Source organism: Notamacropus eugenii, chromosome 1, assembly GCF_028372415.1.
Source record: "Notamacropus eugenii isolate mMacEug1 chromosome 1, mMacEug1.pri_v2, whole genome shotgun sequence".
NCBI lineage: Eukaryota > Metazoa > Chordata > Mammalia > Diprotodontia > Macropodidae > Notamacropus > Notamacropus eugenii.
In genome coordinates, this window is record NC_092872.1 from 245,964,667 (window position 1) to 245,988,303 (window position 23,637).

Genomic DNA, 23,637 nt, shown 5'->3' on the forward strand with positions numbered 1-23,637 from the left:
AAAGGGGTCCATGACACACAAAAAAGTTAAGAAGCCCAAAGTTAGATGAAATCTTGTATACAAAAGAGAAATTCATACTGCAGGTAGCAAAATTTCAAATGCGTTAGGGGTCATTTTACAAAATATTCCAGAGAGTCAGTATGGTTCAGAAGAAAATGTATTCGATGTGGAGTCCAAGACCTGGGCTCAAATCCCTTCTCTGTCATACATTAGGTATGTTGGGTAATTCACTTAAAATCTGTTTTCTCATTTTTAAAATGATTTGAATATTAGCCATCTACTCCTGCATGAGATATTTTTGAAGGGAAAACAACAATAAGCAAATACATAAAAAATTCAAAATGGTATACATTGGAAAAAAAATCAATGCTGAAAATAATGAGTTAAAAAAAAGATATTTGCTGTGATCTTGAACAAAAAAAAAATGAGACCTTTACTATAAATTAAACTTCTAATTTTAAGCATCCTTTTGTCCATAAGATGACTTTGAATTCTTTTTTTTTTTTGGTGTTTTTTAAAAATAACTTTATTTAATTTTAGTTTTCAACATTCACTTTTATAAGATTTTGAGTTCTAAATTCCCCCCTTTCCAAGATGACCTGAAATACGTTATATGTATACAATCATATTAAACATATTTCCGCATTAGTCATGTTATGAAAGGAGAATCAGAACAAAAGGGAAAAGCCATGAGAAAGAAAAAAAAACAAAAAACAACAAAAAAGAGGGAAAATAGTACCCTTTGAGCTGCATTCAGACTTCATAGTTCTTTCTCTGGATGTGGATAGCATTTGCCATCATGAATGTTTTGAAATTGTCTTAGATCGGTTATGGAGAATCTGCAGCCTAGAGACCATAAGTCACTTAACTCTGTTTGACTCAGTTTCATCATCTGTAAAATGAGCTGGAGAAGGACATAACAAACCACTCTAGTATCTTTGCCAAGAAAAATCCAAATGGGGTTATGAAGAGTCAAATATGACTGAACAACAACAACACACAAAGCACTTTATATATGCTCTCTCATTAGATCCTCACAATAACCCTATCAGGTAGGTTCTAATATTACCCATGTCACAAACTCCTTGGGCATTAGTTTCCTTATCTATAAAATGAAAGGATTGGTCTAATGCCTCATCTAGCTCCATACCTATGATCAAGTGAAATTAGAGATGGAGGAGCTTAAGGACCTTTCCAATCTGTAGCTAGTGGCTGAGGGGGAATTCAAGCAATGGCTTTCTACTTCCAGGTGTAGACGGCTTTCCAGTATATGCTTCCAATGACTACTAGCTGAGTCAAGGATACAAAGTGCTGGCCTTAGCCATTCAGGACTAGTCAAGAAGATCTCAATTGCTACAACTAGGGTACAGAATCACTGTGGAACTGATAACTAGGTTCACCTGATGTTGGGCTAAGTGAGCCATGGATCTGCTATTGTCCTAGCCTCAGGGTCAGAGTGGCCTCAGGTCCTGAAGCAGAAGGAAGCCTGCATTTGGGTTAAGTGGCTCCAGGTGAAGGGATGAGGTGGCTTGGAGCCTAGTGAGTCATTTGGAAGGCCTGGGATTGATGATGATTCATGTCTGAGAGTTCACATTTCTTGTTTCCTTTGGACAAACACCATTGCATTTGAGCTGGCTCCCTGCTGCTTCTCCACACAACCATCTTGTTTTTCAGTTGAACAGAAGTTAACATCCGACCCACATGACCTCTTTTTAACATATATATCTGCAGCTTTGCACTGACAAAAACTCTTGCAGGGGGAGAATCAGGAATTTCCCCACTCCCCAAGGAAGCCAGGCACTGTTTCCACATATGGGCACTGGTTTCAGATTGGGTGCACATCAACATCTGTTGTCAAGGAAGGGGGAGAACAGTGAATTCAAGTTCATTCTCTCCCAGGGCTTGGAGAGAGTAATTCTGGGGGCAAATATGTTTGGAACGGATGAAAGCATATTTATATATAGACAAACATATGCGGATTATACAATTATTGGGTGATTACCTGTGGCAAATTTTTGATCCAAAATTGGCCTCCCCAGTAAACATACCCTTAGTCAACCTCAACTTTTTCATCTGCCCCTTCCCTTTGTTGTCTATTCAAGGAGTGATCAAGGAATTCAAATTGAGGTTTGGATTAGCCTAAGCAAAATATAATTCAGGAAAATAAATCTGCTGCCAAGAGAAATGATGCAATGAATTTTTAAAATAAACATAAATTACTTTGTTTCTATCAGCATGGAGAAAGAAAGCCTAGTGTCATGGAGAGAGAGAGTCTTGAAGTGAGTGACACAGGTGTGTGTTCCAATCTCACCTCCTAATAAGAGTGACCCAGGCAAATGTATAAGAATATATCTCTAGGATGGGGTAGGGAGGGAAGAAGAAAAAAAGATATGTGATAAATTTATTATATATTTAAAAGGAATAGCAATTTGTACATAATAAACTTGCAGTTTCATTTCAATCATTTTTATTATTCTTTTCCAAGGAAATGCTTGTTTTATTTTGTGAGTTAAAAATAAATAAAATTTTTAAGCATTAAAAAAAGTAAGTTACAGAGCAGAAAGCAGTAGGGATTGGTAGAAGGAGTTTACTCATCAGGTGTTTTCTACATCAATGAAATCTCCAGTCAGGACCAAAAATACAAAATATCAGCTAATACCAGCCTGGGAGTCAGAAGAACTGGATTTAATTAGCTGTGTTAACTTCGACAAATCACTTACCCTCTCTTGACCTCAGTCCTTTAATCTTATTTTAGAATGAGAGTAGGGAGACTAGTTGCATAAGGAGATCCCTAAGGTTTATTTCCAACCAGAGATGTAAATGCTGAACCAGCTTTCAAAAAGATTTGTGCACTTTTAATCTATCCTGCTAACATTTGCTCAATCACTTTCTTAAGTCTAGATAATCAACAACAACAAAATAAATCAATCCCTGATTTGTAGTATTCGCCAATTTCCAAGGTATAAATGTTGATGCTGAGAATTTAATAATTGGCATCCAAGAGTCTGACCAAGCTAATTCTGGAACACCTCTGCCAAATCTCACTTTCTAGAACCCATTCCATTTCTCTTCTCCTTTAGTCTAGACAAGCTAGAATGTGATTTTTTATAGTTATGTTTTTCATGAGCTATCTTTATAGTTGTCTTTATCAATCTTGTATTATTTTGACATACGTATGAGAAAATTCTAGTTTCAGGAGAGCCTTAAGGCTGTATTTTGCAAATTCATTTTTAAAGTTGTGAAATAGTAAAAAAAAAAAAACTATGGAAATTATAATGTTGGGATGATCTGCATGGATGGAGGAGTAACCTATGGGATCTATGAAAGTAAATCTTTCAGGAAAGGTTCACATGAAAGTCTAATTCCAAAAGAGTGAGGATTATTAACAGTAATGATAGTGACAACAATAACCTATATATAGTGCTTTAAGATTTGGAAAGTGCTTTGTATATATCAATGAATGACATTGAACCCAGGTGTAAGAACTAGTATGTTAGACATTGGTTTGTTGAGGAGATGGGCGGGGGGGGGGGTGGGGGGGGAGCTGTGTGTGAAGCAACAAGAAATGGTACAACCACTGTGTTCAGGAAGCTTTGGGGAAAACAGGTCCTTCTTATTTCCTGGGCAAGTTTAATAGTCTCAGTACAGTCTCAGGGCGATGTTGATCATGGAATGGTTAGAGACCAACCAGGAAGACCAGTAGGTGATTTAAGAATAAGAGAAGAGACAGCAAACTGACTTTATAGTCTTTCTTCACAGATGTTTACACTAGTAGCAAGATTGCAGGGAGAGAGGAAGAGGCTGTGTACCAAGACCTAGATGTCCATCATTCACTACCCATCAGGTCATTAGAACCATTCTGGCCAAATTCCTTTGATTATGGTCAAACACTTTCTCTAGTCTTCACTCACTGTCCACTCACCCTATTGCCCTCCATCTCTCCCTGTTCCAGTTTAGTAAACTCCAATTGGAAATACCAAATAGTTCTGAGTGCATGCAACTTTCTTTACCTCCCTCAGACTACTCTTCTACCACTCCAGGGACCAGATACAACCTGTTGAATTTGAATAAATCCAGGGCAAGACCAGCACCTGCTAATCCTTTCTCCTTAGCTCCCCTCCCCTCCCACCTCATCTCCCCTCCTTCCCTCTTGGCCCCAGGGCATCCCCAGGCCATGAGGAGATATGTGACCTGGCACCCATCCCAGATTGGGATTGAAGTGATATTGGCAGGTGGGAAGAGTGCTTGTACATAATAATAAGCTGCAAAATTGCTGAATATGCAAACAAGGCCAAAATAAATCAGAACTTGCAGCTCAAATTCCACTTTGAAGCCACTCTCCTTTGTTTTCATTTTTTGGCTCTGGTTCCTATTTCACCACCAATCTAGTGCCTCTGATCCTTGTTCTAATGACTCCTTGAATAAATTCCTGACTTCTTTGAATAAATTCAGACTTCTTTTCCTGATGTTATAGGTAAGCTACTTTGAAATCCATGACTAAATGTAAAAAAGAAAGGGAAAGATGAACCCAAATGAATGTAGAATTCCAGAGAGGAGAGATAAGATTTTCTTAAACGAGCAATACAAAGAAATAGAAGAAAACAATAGAATAAAAAAAATAAGAGATCTCCTCCAAGGAAATTATAGCTGGGGATATTTCATGCAAAAATAGACATGATAAAGTCAAAGATGATAGGGACTTAACGGCAGGAGAAGAAACCAAGGAGAGGTGGCAAGAACATATAGAAGAACTATAAAACAAAGATCTTAACATCACCAATAATGACAATGGTGTGGTTACTTATCTAGAGCCAGACATCCTAGAGAATGAAGACAAGTAGGTCTTAGGAAGCAATGGTAACTTTGCTAATAATAAGGCTAATGGAAGTGATGGGGTTCCAGATGAGATATTTAAAATTCTAGAAGATAATGGTGTTAAAATGCTATATTCAATATGCCAACAAATTTGGACAAATCGATAGTGACCATTGTATTGGAAAATATTGGTTTATCTTTAGATCCTAAAGATCATTGCCAAAGAATGTTCAAATTACCAGACAATTGCACATTTCACTTGCCAGCATAGTTATGCTTAAGATTCTGCAACCTAGACTTTAGCAATATGTGAACCAAGAATTGCCAGAAAGCAGGCTAATTTTAGAAAAAGCCGAGGAGCTAGAGACCAAATTGCCAACATTTGCTGGATTATGGAGAAAGCAAAGGGGTTTGTGAAAACTATCTACTTCTTCTTCTTTGACTAACCTAAAGCCATTGACTGTGTAGATCACAACACAATTTGACAAGTACTTAAAGAGATAGGAGTACCAAATCACCTTACTTGTCTCTTGAGGAACCTATATGTGGGCCAAGAAGCAACAATTGGAACTAAACATGGAACAACTGATTGGTTTAAGACAAGAAAAGGAGTACGACAAAGCTATGTATTGTCACCATGTTTATTTAAATTATGCAGAGTACATCATGTAAAATATCCGGCTGGACAAATCAAGAGGCAGAATCAGGATTGCCAGGAGAAATTTCAGATATGCTGTCAATATCACTGATGATGGCAAATGAAGAAGAATTAAGAAAGCCTTTGATGATGATGAAAGAAGAGAGTATAAAAGCTGGCTTGATGCTTAACATAAATCATGGCTCTTGGTCCCATCACTTCCTGGAAAATAGAGGGAGAAGAAATGGAGGCAGTGTGAGATTTTATATTCTGTGGCTCAAATATCATGGCAGAGAGTGATTGCAGCCATAAAACTAAAAGTCTCTTGCTTTTTGGAAGGAAAGCTATGGCCAATCTGGACAACACAATACAAAACAGAGACATCCCCTTTCTGACAAAGTTTGTATGGTCAAAGCTGTTTTTTCAGTAGTAATGTATGACTGAGAGTTGAACTATAAGGAAATCTGAGAGCCACAGAATCAACCCTGTCAAATTGTGGAGAATTTTGAGACTCCTTTGGACAGCAAGGAGAAAAAAAAATCAGTCGGTGGCTATTACTGGAAGGTCAAATACTAAAGCCAAAGCTTAAATACTCTGGCCACATAATAAGAAGATGTTATGGTTATGAAGAGTTGGACGCAACTGAATAATAGAACAGCAATAAAATTATGTTAGGGTGCTTGTGATTCATTGAATCCGTGGCAACTGATAATACGTTTTAAAAATCACTTAGTTCACAAGTAGAATAGCTCACCAGTTGGAGTCCGCCCATTTCTCTGAGAAAATTTGTAAAAGAGATTTTCAATTGCAAAAGAGGAAGATGGAGCTTTTGTCTCAGGCCAGGGTAGAGAATGTGAAGATCATTACAAAACAAAATAAACAAAACCAAAATATCACAAAAGAATTATTAAAGGGTGAATCTACTTTTATTTTCATGTGCTTCTTTCTAAGAGTGTAGTGTAATTTATAGGGAAGAGAGTCAGCATGGGTTAATGTATAGAGTGTGGTCCTTAAACTCAAGAAGACTGGTTCAAATCCTATCTCTGACACATCCTGTCTACGTAATCCCGGACAAGTTACTTAGCCTCTCCAAGTCTCCAAGTTGACCTAAAAGACTTAATTGTAGAACAAGTGCCAGTCAGCATTACTAGAGGGAGTTTTCTCACTGATGTTTCTCTCATACCTTGGAAGGGAGGAAGGCAGGGTGAAACTTCCTTTCTACCATAAAAAGAAAACATAATCTAGGAATAATCCCAAGATCAGATCTAGGGTAGAGCCATAGGAGACTCTCAGAAAAATCTGGGTAGTTTTTGCATCACATAGGATGCCATGAGAATTCTAAATGATGAAATGAATCACCTTAAGATTATAGTATTAACAACTTTTCTCTTTACAATGTGATTGTGATTTGCATTATAACCTTGTGAAATAGGTAACATAACTTTTATTATCTCTATATTACAGATAAGAAAATTGAGGCTCCGGAAAGTCAAGTAAAGGGCTGAAGGTCTTCCAGTCAAATCAACAAGTATTTATTAGGATCTATTATTTGCCAGGAACTGTGCTAAGCACAAGGATACAAAGAAAAGCAAAAGTGTATGAGATCAAATTTAGACTCAGACATTGGTTAGCTGTGTGACTTTGGGCAAGTCACTTAACCCTTTTTGCCTCATTTTCCTCATCTGTTAAATGAACTAGAGAATGAAATGGAGAACCAGTCCAGTATATTTGACAAAAATAGAAAAAGTAAATGAGTTCACAAAGATTTGGACATGATTGAAAAACAATTAAATAACAACAGAACTCCATTGTAGATCTTCTGGCTCAATGAAAAGCTAACCACTATACATATACTGCTTGATCACTGAAGGGCATCCCAATGGCACTTTCAACAAATATCAAATAATTTGAGTTGCAAAGTTGGAGGTTCAACAAGATGGCCAGGACAATGTGTTTCCCAGAGTTTTCTTTTCCTGGAACATGCTTCCAAGTATACAAATTCAAAAGCAGCTGGTTTAGGAGTTGGATGTTGGCAACAGTGGTAATGAATTACAGCCACAGAGGCCATGCCCTTTGCCTGACTTTGTCTCCATTTATGCTGCACCCAGTGTCTGGTGGCGAAAACTGGATTAAAATTAATCCAATTTCATCATCTGCACAGGCTACAGATGATAAATTGAAGCCAGGGGTTGCATTCATGCATAAATCCACGTGAATGCTAATATTTTTGACCATTGGTCTTGCATTGGAAAACATGAAATTTAATGATGGCTTAGTGATAACCAAAACATTTTAATTTTTCAATAGGGAATTAGATAAATCATCATATAGGTACCAAGTGTTGACAAAGTCTAAATCTGCCGTAATTATAAAAGAAGAAAAGAACACTGTCATCTCATAGATATGGAAAAGTCACAAGGAACTGGCCAGACATGCTCTTTGCTGTGAATGTTTAAGATATGATTCCAAAGCCTATTGAATTAAGCTGAACCTCATTGTACTTTTGCTTTTTAAGCACTTATGAGTCTAAATAAAGAAATGAATGAGTACTGGAAATGTTCAGCTGGCACCCTCTCTTTCTGGGAGACTCCAAGAAGATTCCCAAACTGTGCCAATACTGTTTCCATTGGACCATCACATTCCAACTTTACTTTCGAAGGGTGTTGTTGTTTTCACTCGACTTTGTGGGGGTACTGGTGAAATCTTCACACTGTCCTTTCTGAAACTCCAAGACTTGGATGTGACTTGTGGCAATTGTTCAAAGAGTGACTCTGAGCAGCTTGACAATATGCATGATAGAGAGCCACTGCACAGAATAAGGGTGCTTGATGGCCAGTGTTGTAATGGGTAGGATTGTTTTTTCTGGGTTCTCTTCCACCAGGGCCTCCAAAGTACTCTGGGAACCATAATCCCAGCCAAGGCTTTGTTGATATCAGGTTCCTTTCTTCTTGGAAGCCACAAAGTTGCTGGCAAATCTGCATTTTCTGTCAGATCAATTTGGGGAATGGTCTTGGGAAGAAGTACATGTGTGTGGCTCCCAGTTATGCCTAATTTATGTGTGAGTATATATGGAGATATGTATATCTCCATATATACTCCCATATTTATACATACATAAATAGCTATAGATAATAAACATACATAAATGTAGTCAATTGTCAATTTTTCACACAAAATGAGTGAGCTCGGTGGCTTGACTAATCCAAATTTACTTTTTATCTTATCATGTATTTTATGTATGTGTATATAAATATATGTATGACTACGTTTATGTCTATATCACACATTTACATACCTGTATGGTATACATGCATTAGTGAATATGTGCATGCATATATGTATATATACACATGTATGTATATACATATGTGATATATATACATACATATATTACATGCATATATTTCTATATGTTTACATCAGCATACAGTGTAAAGAAAGACACCGTCTGGATCTGGAATCAAATGACCTTTATTTATATCCTGCTTTTGTCACTTTGGCACCTGTATGCCACCTTGGACAAATCACAATCTCTCAAAGGTTTCGGTTTCCTCATTAATAAAATTGAGGGAGTTGGTTAGACTAAAGAACTTTAAGATTCCTTCAGCTCAAAATCTATTGCAGGTATAGGACAGACATTATATTATAATAAAATAATACCAGTCCTGGAGTTAGTAAGCCTGAGTCTAAATCTAAGTCACCTACTAGCTATGTAGCCTTTACCCAGTCACTTAACCTTTTGGATCCCATTTTCTCATTGGTGAAACAGGGATAATAATATATCACCTAAATCAGAGGGCTTTTGTGAGTATTAGATTCATATACATAAAGTATTTTATAAAACTTAAAATACCATGTTCATTGTCCACGATTATCATTAAGACCTGATGATCAGAGATTCAGTCATTTCAATCAATAAGTAATAATTTTGAAAGAAGTAAATTCAATTAAAAACTATTTATTAAATTTCTACTATGTATAAAAGGCTCAGTGCCAGGTTCTGTAACAGGAAAATAAATCAAAATTATTGCAACACTTAGCATGGGTTACCTCCATGAGAAGAATGTATCATTATGTTCTATCCTGAGTTACACTGTACTTCTTAGGTCTCATGGGTCTTAGAAGACTGGTGGATTGGACCACAGAGATTCACTGAGATTTGAGACGTTGTGATAGCACATGGTCACCCTCATTTTGTTAGCATTTAACACCGTTGTTGTCATAACACAAATGATGTTGAATTTAAAGTCAGACTTCCTAAGTTTGAAAGCTCTTACTTGCTTTTCAAAAAATAACAGTCTTAGTGATATCTTTAGTATTTTATACAACATTCTGGACTGTCCTATGTGCTACTTCCAAATCTTGGGCCAGAACCTTCCCCAATAACATAGAAAAACAATGATGCAAACAGTGATACCACAGGGGTTGTATCAGGCAGTGTATGCCACATTCTATTATACTAAGATGACGGAATTTCTGTTGCTTATCCTTTGGGTGATGTTGCATGAGGAATTTAACATTTTGGTCCTTGATATTTTTATCTATAAAATATAAAAATCAAGCTCAAAGTGATGAAGTGCTTTTTGCCTCTAAATCTGTCATCTTATGTCAGCATGTCAAACTCAGATAGAAATGGGGGGGCCACTAAATTACACAGAAATAATCTTTTGTGTGCCACATAATGACTTAAAAAAACAACAGATTAGCATTATCTATGCTGTATTTTTTATTTTGTTAAATGTTTCCCAGTTACATTTTAATTTGGTTCAGCTGTCAGATACATGTTTGACACCTCTAACCTAATGTTCCTATGACCTGTTGAATGATAAAAATTGTCAGATGAAAGAGTTAGCCAGGAAACAACTCTGTCTCAGGATGGAGTACAATGATTTGTAGCCTAGATGCTTTCCTTTATGGTGAGTTGGGAATCACTATGCAAATTCTACTCAGGAATTGAAATTCTAATGACTTCTCAGATAATCCTGAAGATTGCTTTCCAAGGATGGCTCTTAGGAATCAGTCACATATGTTCTTCCCTATCCCCATTAAGGAACCCATTAGCTGCACAATTTCATTACAGCCTGAAGGAAAAAGAGGAAATCTGAAAACTTTATGTTACTTGTTTTCTCATATTGAGCAGACTTAATCCCTACATGTTTCTTCTTGAAATTTTGTCTAAAATTAGTCCAAGGCCCACAGGAAGAACTGTTTTATTTTTCTCACAGTTATGACTATTCCAAAGAAGAACATTGTGTTTACATACCAATGGAATTGAGTTAAGCGTAAAAATTGACAGGCAAGAGGGAAGCTCCCATTCGTAAAACATTTGAAGTTAGAAAACTGACCTAGAGTTCTCTTGATTATTTCTACTGTTGAATTTACCTTATGTAGGACAAATAGGCAAAGGCAGCCTGCTTCGGGACAAAGACTACCATATTTGATTTCATTTTACCTACTCCAGAAGTTGTAAAAGAAGGTGGGGGGAGGGTGTTCTACTACTACCAAAATTAATGACAAAAAAATCTAATAGCTGTATTATATCAATCAGTCAACCCAAAGCATAAACGAGTTATGATCAAGTCCCTAATCAATTAGAGGGAAACAATTTACTTTGGTCTTTTTGACTGATATACCCTTGGATTTCCTACAAAAAGAGCAAGCTAGTTCAGAGCTAGTTAACCAATTCATGGTTGAATCCAGTGGTGAAGGATTCCTGAAAAGGAATTGCCTATTTCCATATGGGAGATGCTCTCTCTCTCTCTCTCTCTCTCTCTCTCTCTCTCTTTCTCTCTCTCTCTCTCTTTCTCTCTCTCTCTCTCTTTCTCTCTCTCTCTCTTTCTCTCTCTCTCTCTCTCTCTCTCTCTCTCTCTCTCTCTCTCTCTCTCTCTCTCTCTCTCTCCCTCTCCCATGCTTTCCTCTTCTCCCCATTTATCTTAAAAGGTCAGAATATTTGAATTTCATCTGTGCTGGTGTATTTGTCTCCAAAGTAGTAGTAGCTGATTGAAACATTTGTATTGGAAGCTGTAGGACATAACAAAGTAAGAGATATTAAAGGATAATGACCACTCATAAGTGTCAGTCATGGACACTATAAAGGTACTAATCATTCTTGGAGACCAGAAGAGAGTGACTCCTAAGGAGAACTTTATGAGGCCTGTAAAAAAGGAAAAAGAAAAGAATTCCTAAGAATTAAGAATTGTGACTTTGTCCATTCCCACTTTTTTCATATGTGTATCTCACTCCTTTTGTATGTTTTTTGGAGCTGGTGGTTTGAGCCCACTCTAACCTAGGACCTTGTAAAAGGGAATTATTTTTATGTCAACTATTCTTACTATATGTTCTTAATAAATACTTTCCCCTCTAAAATCCAGTTGAGGTTCTTGGCTGATTATCAATGCAAAGCACACAATACTAGAAACCTCTTAGGGTTATTTCTAGAACCCCAAGTGAAGTCATTGCCTTCTAGGAATCCAATCTAAGTGTGAGTTTGGGAAATGGTCTTTGAAGGGGTATTATATGGATATCACTGTTTTAAAGTCAGATAGGTAGGCCTTGTCCAAGCAACTTGAATTTAGTTTCTACATGCCATAGTTCCTAAGCATTTCTACTGTGATTAATACCCTGAATTTTTGAAATATGACAGTTTCATCATCCATAAAATGAAGGAACTTGACAATTTATGATCATGTTGAGACAAATATTAAATGTGTCCCACAAAGATCTAAAAATTTCATTCTCAATGGTCAAAGCTAAAAGAGACTTAAAAGCCTCACTTATCTAGTGCTAGAAAGAACCCCTCAAATGAATTTATTATCTTATTAATATGGATAATTAATTCAGTTACTACTCCATCCATGTCTGTCTGTTGTAACCCTTATCCATATCTTATCACAATTTTATTCCAGAGAAGATCGTCTTCAACATCTGTTCATGATGACACTCTCTTGACACTGTAAGGGTATTAGTATAGTGCACAGTATGGCCATTGATTCTCCGTCACTCCCCAAGAGACAGGAAAGGGAAATGAATTTTGAAAAAATCACTATGATGATATTTTATCCAATATTAAAAGCTCATATTTCTATAACATTTTACATTTTGTAAATAGCTTTCTCCATAATAACTTTGGGAGGTAATACAATTAGCAGCAGGAGGAGGAGGAGGAAGAGGAGGAAGAGGAAAAGAAGAAGAGGAACAAGGAGGAGGAGAAGAACAGACAGGGAGAAAGGAGAAGAATAAAGGAGAAAAAGGAAAAGGAAGAGGAAAAAGTTCATTTTCTCATACCTGTGCTTTCATTGGCTCAGGGGACTCTCAGTAAAGAAACTCCCTTATCAACATGGATCAATCCAGAAGCAGGGCTTGAACTCAGGTTTGTCTAAGTTAACAGTTGTCTTTGTGTCTACTACTCCATCTCGTGTCTTGGTGCAAGTATCATCCTCATTTTATAGATGAGGAAACTGAGGCTCAAAGACTGTAAGTGATTGGCCTATAATATCTTAGCAGATAAGAGTCTTAGGTGAGACTAGAACCCAAGTCCTTTGACACCAACTCCAGTAAGATGGACATTTCACCATATTGCCTTACTTGAGTCATCCAGTATCGTTGAGATAATTACATAATGAAGATTATCTGGCCACTTGATCTCTCAGATTTCTCATCCATAAAATGGGGGAAAGGATTGGATTAGATCCTCTTTGAATTTCCTTTAAGTTCTTTGTCCTATGATCTTACTAGAGTTCTGTTGCTTTTTAAAAGTCAGCTCTTAGGAAATTGATCAAGTAGCTGGTCATGCTGATCAGCTCTCTGTTCTGAAAACGTTGCATAGCTGCCAAACATCTAAAAAACAAACCAAGAGAAACTGACCTAGCTAAGAGGACAGGAAGAGCAGCATGCTTTCAGATTACATGGTGTGACTGCTCCACTGTCTATTACGAAGGAAATAAACGCCTAACATAAATTTTGTATATTAGCCTTGCATCCATACACAGTATTCAGCTTTTAAAACAAAGGCCTTAATCTAGAGAATTAGATTTAAGGAAGGAAGGACTTTAGAGATAAAGAATCTCATCTCAACCTACAGTCAACCTCTGGCTGCCTCAGTTTCCTCTTCTTTAAAATGTGGATAATAATAGTATCTACCTTCCAGGGCTGTTGTGAAGCTGAAATGAAATATTATTTTTTTCTACTTTTAGTGCTTTTTTAAAGACTAATATTTCTCTTGATTCTTGTATGTCAAATGTTCTACTAAGTCTAGGTTTCCTTTTAACAAAGTCCTAAAGTCTGACAATTCATTAAATATCTATTTTTTAAAATTTAGGATTATGCTTAGCTTTGTTGGGTATGATATTTTCAGCCAGAACCCCCTTTTAAAGTTCTTCTAAGAATTCTGTTTTTGGCAGGTGATATTTGACATTATTCTTTAGGGTTTCTTTGTTTCAGTATCCTCCTTTGAAGTCAAACCTCAATCTTCTCTTTTCCCATAGTAGCTCTCTAAGGTTGAATTCTTTCACCTTTGCCTGTGCATTTTTTTAAATTTGTAGTAGCTTAGGCTTTATCATCACCTCTAATACTGGGGTATGAAGGATGGTGCCTCTTGCCTCAAATGCTTCTTCAGTTCAGCCTCCTGTAAATGCCCACAGCCAGCAGCATCCCCACCCCACTGCTTTGGCATTCACTAGCTGTTCTGGTTCCTTCTCACCCCTGGCTGCCTCTCCATCTCACTGCTAGATCTGGTGTTCCTTGTCAGCTGAGGTTCCCTAGCTCTTCCCCAGCTCAGACTCTCAACTGCCCTCACTGCCCCAGGGTAAAAGTTCCTGTGGCTGTTGCTGAGGCAGCCTCCAAACCCAGCTAACCCCAGGGCTTACTGCCTGTTGTTTAAGTAGTCCCTAGACTGGAAGTGTTTACTTCTCACAGGGACCAAACATCATCCTGGGATTTTTCTTCAGATTTTTCTCTGATTGTCCCAGAAGGACCTCTATTCTGCCCCTAATCTTATTTATTTTTACCATTCTATGTTTCCCCTGAAAGTTATTTTATCTCTTGCAGGGGAAAAGCTTGAGAACTTGGCATTTTCTGACCTACTTTGCCATCTTCCCAGAATCTACTCCTGAAATATTATTCATAAGGAGCTCCACAAATCTTAAATCATTCTATAAATGCTAACTATTGTTATAATTACAATTATTATTATCATTACTACTGAAGGAAACTGAGGCCCAGAAAGGGAAGGAATTTTCTGAGTTAATTCAAGCAAATTTATTAGAGGTATTAAACTTGGATGTTTTGGACTCCATTTCCAGGGCACTCTTCACTAGATCCAGCTGCCTCTCATTTTAAAAGGTTCTGACTGCTCAGAGGAGTGAATGTTTCTTGTTCTCCCATGGATTTTGTGGTTGATTTAGGGAGTGTATGCTTTATGAGGCAGGAGTAAAACACCAGTATTTATATTTCCCATTTAGAAAGTTGGATCCAGTGGCCTCTGTGGTTATGTGTTTTTGCATCAAAAACAACCCGATTGTCAACAAGCAATAAATTGACCAAATAGATTCCAGACCTAGACAAAAACTTACAGAAAAGGGTAGATGTATATCCTGCCCTGAAGCCAACTGTCTGAAACCTTGTTATCCTGAAAAGGAAAAGGAACTACAAAGAACCACCTGCCTCTTTGGCTGCCTCCCTAACAGAAATGATCTTACTGGGTAGCTGAGGTCTATACTTGCTCCAGTTCCTAGACACACATTCATAAATATATATACTGAAAACTGGATATAGCTGGTATCTTCTTCAGCAACGTTCTGTCATATCAGGCTCATTCAAATAAATTCTATAACATCTATTGATCATGTACTCTGTGAAAACTGTGATTGGATTTGGAATTTCAAAGACAAAATTGAAGCAGTTTTGGTATTCAAGGAATTAGATTCTGTCAGTGAGTAGAGAAAGGGGTGTGTATAGATCAGTAAATACAAAGTATAGACTTTGTGGAGTTTACATTTCAATGTGCAAATGATGAGGGATAAAACATTTATTAAGTGTTTATAAGTGCCAGACCTTATGCATCAAGAAAAAGAGGTCACTAGCAATGAGTGGTAGGAGGATCAGAAAAGGCCTGGCAAACATCGTGCTGGAGATACCCAGCAGGAAATCGATAATATGGAGTGGAAGCTCAGGAGAGGAATTCAAATGTCTAGATCTGGGAGTCATTTCCACAGATATGACAGGTGAAATCATGGGAATTTTTAAGATCACCAAAGGACAAAGTATAGAGAGAAAAGCAGGCTTAGGAGAGAGTCTTGTGCACACTTATTGAGAAGCAGAATGATGATCCAGCAAATGAGAATGACAAGAACAGTAAGATAGACGGGAGAAGGTGGAAGTGAGAGTAGTATTAGGAAAACTAAGGAATTGGAAGAGCACCCAGAAGGAAGGGGTAGTTGACACCATTCCTAGATCTCACGCTAGTGCTCTACAATCTATTTGCTGAGAATTATCCATAATTTACCTGATCCAGACCCACCATGATATTGTGCTTCTGTCATCTTCATGCCAAACCATCCTTACCTTTCCTATTATCCCCACTCCATTTTCTACCTCTAACTTTGGAAACAGGGAAGGTCATTTTAATCAATTGTGCGATGGCTCCATTACCATCCCTGAAAATTTACAGACCAAATAAAGCAATGTAAGGACTTTTTCAATCTAAAATTCAATCTTGAATTCTGGTGATGGAATGGACATTAATTAATTAGAAAGGTGTCATGATATTTTAGGTATATATAGAACAGATCCAAAGAGTACTAGATCTTTAGAGACCTAAGATCTCAGTTCTACCTCACTCTATGTCTCCACATTCCAAAGTACCCCTTGGGTGAATCTCTTTGCCTCCATAGTTCCCATTTTTCCTCATCTACAAAATAAAGTGTTGGCCGGGGTAGAGAACCTGAGGCTTCAGGGACACATTTGGCCCTTGAGGTCCTCAAATGTGACCCTTTGAATCTAAATGTCACAGAAGAAATTCCCTTCATAAAAGGATTTGTTCTGCAAACTGGACTCAGTCAAAAGGCTGTACCCAAGGCTGTAGAAGGCCACATGTGGCCTTGAGGCCATAGCTTCCCTACCCTGGGATGATCTGTCACCAATGATGCTCTGGCATTCTATGATTCTCTCTTTTTAAGTCAAAGAAATTCACCAAATGCCACAAACCCAGTAAATTTAGCAAAGATACACTAGACAGTATGGAATACATTTTCTTTACCGCCAAAGAGAATCACTGCAACTAAATCATTAAAAATTGATTTTTAGTGTATCCTCTGTGGTGTGAAGAGTTATAAGATGCTTTCAACTCATTCCCTTCTAGACTATTTCACCTTATAGATGGGACTATATCTACTTCTGATTCAATGAACCAGAAAAATGGAATCCCTTTAGCTACCATTTCTCAAAACAAAATGTGATCCATTTATGCTTATTTTTGGCGCCACTTTCAAAATTAATTTTAGGCACTTGAGAAAGTTAAAAAACAGCTCCACCTTTATAAAGGATTTTTATGGTTTAATAATAATAACTGATATAAATGGGGCTTTATTGTTTGCAAAATATTTTACCTTTGAGACTTGTATTGTATTCTGTGAAACAAGTATTATGCCCATTTTACAGATGAGGAAAAAAGTTCAAGGAGATGACTTTACTTTACAATAGCTAACTATTGATTGGTGTCAGAGGCAGCATTTAAACTCCAGATCCAGCACAACAGCACATGCATTCTTTGCAAAACATTGTTTTTTTCATAGCAACCCTGTGGGACAAGTAGTAGAAATATTATTAGTCCTATTTCATACACAAAGAAATAGAGGTTGAGAGAGAATTGGTGACTTGTCCCTAGTCACACATCTAGTAAATGTCCGTCTACCCCAGACTTTTTTATACTAAGGTCTTTCTTACACCTCTTTTCCATAAACCAAGTTTCTTTTCTAAACTCTCTAAGGGCTCTGGGCCCAGAATATCTTTGCCAGATGGCAGGGATCTCTCAAATTCCTCTTTGAAGATTTGAATTTAATAAAAGATCTGACAGCAGCTAAGCTATCAAAACTTTAAATACATCAAGAGCTTGTGGTTTACAAAAAAATGTGGCTTACCTCCCATGATTTTTCTCCTTCTCAACTCTAACTTTGCATTGCAAACTTGCATATACTTGAGATCCTGACATGAGCTAAGGAAGGTTATCTTCCTGAGATGAGGTGTGCCAGAGGGAGAATTCATCTGAATACACATAAATGATTTTTATTCGTAATTATCATGAGTACAATTCTTTGAAAACTTATACTGTTATACCCACAGACCCACCTTAAGTGAGGTCAGGGCTGCTAGCTTCATTTGAGACTATTGGCACCAGGCAAATGTGTTGGACATTCAGAATACTCAATCCAAACAAGACTACTCATAATTTATCCATTTCTTCAAGAGATGTGCTAGAATTGACTTTGTACCTGAAGAGTCTGTGGGAATGCCAAAAGTCATCCATCTAAGAAGGAGACAAGTCCAAGGCACACTTGCAAAGAAATGTGGTTTGAATTGTTTGAGCAAGAGAGTTTTGTAAAATAATTTATCTATTTTGCTAGGTTGCCTACAAGAAAGTAGCATTTGCACAAAAGCAGAGTGGAGTGGTGCATGTGATATGCCAACTAACATTCCCCTCTACAGTTTCTAGAGAAGAAAATTTGAAAAAGGTTCTTTTAGAATGTTTTAGTGATGTGTCACAGAGTCCAAGGCATAGAACAATATTAGGGATTCTTAGTTACCAATCATAGTGATTTAAGATTATAAAAGATTATGTCTGACCTTTCTCTCCTTTATGTGTCCAGGTCCAAGGGTAACAAGAAAGAAGCCTATATTTATCTAAATGCTTTAATTGGTCTACATAGATCTTGATGTGCTCAGTGCACAGAATAGTTAAAATGTCCCTGTCTTCCAGAAAGACTGAACTTCATATTTACCAACACCCATCATATCCTCCCTCATCCCATGTCCTAGGCATTTTACCTTTTTCATTTTTTGCCACTTGTCACTCAAAGAATGGTCAAAAATATGCCATCTCTGTTATTTACTTTTATTATAATATCATTAGCATTGATGAGCAGAGTTTCTGCAATGCCCAGCCTAAGCAGAAGGAGGTAAAATTCTCTACTATCCTGGCAGTGGTCTCTATATGTGAGCCTATTATTAATCTAGATATTAATACAAATTACTATCAAGACAATGCAAAGGTTATCTATAAGTAATCTTTGGTTTACTTTAGGGAAAACTTTTGTTATTATCTCAATTAGTGTTTAATAATTTGTCATTTTTATGGGTTTCTGGGATAGAGCCTCATTTCTTCTAAGAACCATTAAGTTATACCTATGTCAATGGCTCAGTGGATTGAGCACTGGGCCTGGAATCAGGAACAGCTGAGTTCAAAGTTGGCCTCAGACACTTACTATCTATGTCATCCTGTGCAAGTTGCTTAATCCTATTTCCCTCAGTTTCCTCATCTTTAAAATGATCTGGAGAAAGAAATGGCAAACCACTCCAGTGATTTTAATAAGAAAACCCCAAATGGGGTCAAGTTATATATGATTGAAATAAGTGGACAACAACAAAATGTCTTAACACCAATTTTTTTTTATTAGTGCCCTGTTTCTTTTTAAAATTTTTTAGACTTTTAAAAATATTTTTATTTCATTAAATGTTTCCTAATTATATGTAAAAATGGTATTCATTTAAAAATAGTTCTATTTTTTTCTCTTTCTTGACTCATTTCCCCCCTTTAAGAAGTCAAGAAATTTTATATCAATTATACATGTGAAATCATGAAAAACATTTCTATATCTGACTTACAAATTAAGGGTGACCAAATTAGGAGGGAATGGAATAGTTTGCCAGATCTATGAATAAAGGAAGAATTTAGAAACAAACAAGATGCAGAAAGCATTAAAAAATGTAAATGAGTAATTTTTTATTATATAAAATTAAAAAGATTTTGCACAAAACAAAATCATGCAACCAAAGTTAGAAAGAAAGCAGAAAACTATGAGGAAGAATTTATAGCAAGTACTTCCGAGGTCTTCTTTTTTTTGAATATAGAGAACTGAGTTAAATTTATAAGACTGCAGGTCATTCTTCATTTGATAAATGGTCAAAGGATACAAAGAGGAAGTTCTCAGATAAAGAAATCAAAGTGATATATAGTCACACAAAAAAATGCTCTAAATGAATTTTACTTAGAGAAATGCAAATTAAAACATCTCGGAGATACTCCCTCACACCTATCATATTGACTAGTATGACAAACAAGGAAAATTAAAAAGCATTCAAGTAGATGAGGGAAAACTAGGACACTAATGCATTGTTGGTAGAGTTGTGAACTGATCCAATCATTCTGGAGAGCAATTTGGAACTATTCCCCAAAAGTTACAAAACTCTGCATATCTTTTGATCCAGCAATATCACTACTAGGTCTGTATCTCAAAGCAATTTTTAAAAAGGAAAAGAACTGATTTGTATAAAAATATTTGTAGCAGTTTATTTTGTGGTGGCTTATTGTGTTTGTCCTTCATTCTCAAAGAAGACCATGACATCAAGATGATGACATGACTTGCAGTTGACTTTGATTTGAGTGATGGAGGGCTGTACAAAGTCACCAATCTCACTTTCTTCTCCTGAGCCATCTGGGTAAGAATTGGAAATTGGGGATACCCATCAATTGGAGGATGGTTGAACAAGTTGTGGTATATGATTTTAATAGAATATTATTGTGCTAGAAGAAATGACAAACTAGATGTTTTCAGAAAAACTTGGAAAATGACACATGAACTAATACAAAGTGAAATGAGCAGAACCAGGAAAATATTGTACACATTAACAGCAATATTGTATGATGAATTGTGAATAGCTTAGCCATTCTCAGTAATACAATGATCCATAACAATTCCAAAGGACTTGTGATGAAAAATGCTATCTACTGCAAAAGAAATGCAAACCTGTTGGAACAAACTGAAGAATACTAATTTTCTATTCCTTCTTTTCTTTTACTTTCTCTCTTTTTCTTACTTTCTTTCTTCCCTCACTCCTTTCCTCCTTCCTTCCTTCCTTCCTTCATCTTTCTTTCTTGTCAAGTCTTCTTTCACAGAATGACTAATATGGAAATGTTTTACATGTTTGCACATGCATAACCTGTAATTGATTGTTTGTTGATACAGGGAGGGGAAATAAAAGGGAGGAAGGGATAGTGCCTTTTATTAAAAATGAATGTTAAATATTGTTTTTACATGTAATTGGAGAAAATAAAATATTATTAAAATAAATGGAAGCAGAGGCTAAGAATTTTTTGCATATTAGCCATATTGCAAAATTATACATGGAAAAAATGTAAAAAAAAATGTGCTTCAATCTACATTCAGAGTTCATCAGTTTTCTTTCTGGAGGTGGATAGAATTTTTCATCAAGTGTCTTTTGGAGTTGCCTTGGATCCTTACCTTAATCAGAGTAATTAAGTCTTTCACAGATGATCATCCTTAGAATATTACTGTTACTAGGTACTACATTCTCCTGTTTATGTTATTTCACTTTGCATGAGTTCATATAATTCTTTTCAGGTTTTTATGAAACCATTCTACTTATGATTTCTTATATCATATACCTTATAGAAGTCATTCTATCACAATTATATACTATAACTTGTTTAGTCATTACACAATTTATGGACAATTCTCTGCCACCATGAAAAGTGCTGCTATAAATATTTTGGTCCATAGAAGAACTTTTCTCTTTTATAAACCTAGTAATGGTATTGCTGGGTCAAAAGGTTTGCATAGTTTTATAGCTCTTTAAGCATTTTTCCAAATTGTTCTCCAGAATAGGTGGAGTACTTCCCAACTTTATTAACAGTGTATTAGTGTCCCATTTTCCCATTTTCCCTCCAGCATTTGTCATTTTTCTTTTGTGTCATTCAAGTAGATCTGATAGGTGTGAGGTAGTATCTCAGGGAATGAATTTTCATTTCTCCAATCAATAGTGATTTAGAGCACTTTACATTACTACTGATAGTTTTGACTTCTTCTTATGAAAACTGATTTTCCATATCCTTTCACCATTCCTAGAAAATGGATTTTATTTTTATAAATTTAGATCAATTTCCTGTGCATTTGAGAATGTATCAGAGAACCTTGCTGTAAAAGTTTTTCCTAATTTCCTGTATTCCTTATAAATTTGACTGCATTAGTTTTGTTTGTGCAACAGCTTTTTAATTTTATGTAATGAAGATTAACCATTTCGTGTGATTCTCTATATCTCTTGTTTGGTCATAAACTCTTCCCTTATCAATGAATCCAAAAGATACATTTTTCCATGCTCCCCTAATTTAATTATGATATCCTTTATGTCTAAATCATTTATCCATTTTGACCTTTTCTGGGATGTAGTGTGAGAGGTTGGCCCACACCTAGTTTCTGCCAAAATGTTTTCCATTTTCCTCTTTTAAATGATGAGTTCTTAGCCCAAAAGCTTGTATCTTTGAGTTTATCAAAAGCTAGATGACTATGGTCATTTTCTACTGTGTATTATGTATCTAATCTATTTCACTGATCTGCCGTTCTATTTCTTAGCCAGTACCAGATTGCTTTGATCATTATCATTTTGTAATATAATTTGGAATCCAGTACTGCTGGACCTTCTTTAGCATTTTTCATTGATTCACTAGACTTTCTTGACCTTTTTTGCAGATAAATTTTGTATTTTCTTTGTAGTTCTGTAAAATAAATATTTGGTAGTTTGATTGGCATGGCACTGAAAAGGTAAATTAACTTGGGTGGAATTATCATTTTTATTGTATTAGTTTAGCCTGTTCATGAGCAATTAATATTTCCCCAATTAGACTTCTCCAACTTCTCTGAGTAGATCTGTCTCCATTTGTGTGAAAAGTGTTTTGTGATTGCGTTCATACAGTCCCTGGGTTTGGTTTGGCATTTAAACTCTCATGTATCTTAAATTGTCTACTATTATTTTAAATTGAATTTCTCTTTCTACCTCTTCCTGCTGAGTTTTGTTAGTAGTATATAGAAAGGCTAATGGGTTATGTGGGTTTATTTTATATCCTGCAACTTTGGTAAAGTTGTTAATTGTTTTACTAGGTTTTTGGTTGATTCTCTAGGGTTCTCTAAGTATATTATCATATCATCTGCAAAGAATGATAGTTTTGCTTTCTTCTGCCTCATTGCTTTGGAATTTGGTTGTAACATTCCAAAGTTTTCATTTTAGCATTTCTTTCAGGTGGTGATCAGTGGCATGAGGATGAAGTTGAAGAAGGGACACTGTCTCAAGCTTCACTCTTTTTTTATCCTGCTGTCTTTACAGCTACTTTTTGGGGTTTGGAATTTTTCAGTGTTTCCAAGGTAGAAAGAGAAGAATAGGTGTGATTACTTCTTTTCTGGTCTGTACTCTGGCCTTTACCCAGGAAGGAATCTCAATCCCTTGGGATTACAACCAATACTGCTCCTCAGGTCCTCTGTTCCCTTGAGACTAGAAATAATACTATTTCTCAGGGTCTTTGATTCCTTGTGACCAGAGCACCTCAGTGCTTTCTATACTTCTTGACCGAAAGTGCTCCTCTCTACCTTGAAATTATGACCTAGAAGTGGCTATTAGCGGTGAATGTACTAAACAACATCTAGTCCTGCATCCAGTGCTAACATAGGGGTCCCTTACGATCTCTTTCTGACCAGTTACAAAGTTCCACTATCATCTCTGATTTGAGAGCTCCAAAGAGGCTGCTTCTTCTGGCACTACTACCTTGACCCAGCATTATGTTTTCACTCGTATAGGCTCTGGGTCAGTCTCCATCTCTATGTCCTAGATCTCTTTTTGCAACCTCCTAAGTTGTCTTGGGCTGGAAGAATGTCTCACTCTGACTTTTTATTGACTCTGCCATTTCAGAATTCAATTTGAGACATTATTTTAAAGTTGTTTGGAGGGGAATGTTGGGAGACACCAGCTATGTTCTTTCTTTACTCTGCCATCTTGATTTCACTACCAGAGCAACACCTTGAGATCAAATATCTTTCATCCTTGAGATCAAATATCTTCAAATAAATCTAGACAGCTAATCCACAAGTATTAAATTATTAAGTTTTTAATATTTGTTAGGGGTTGTG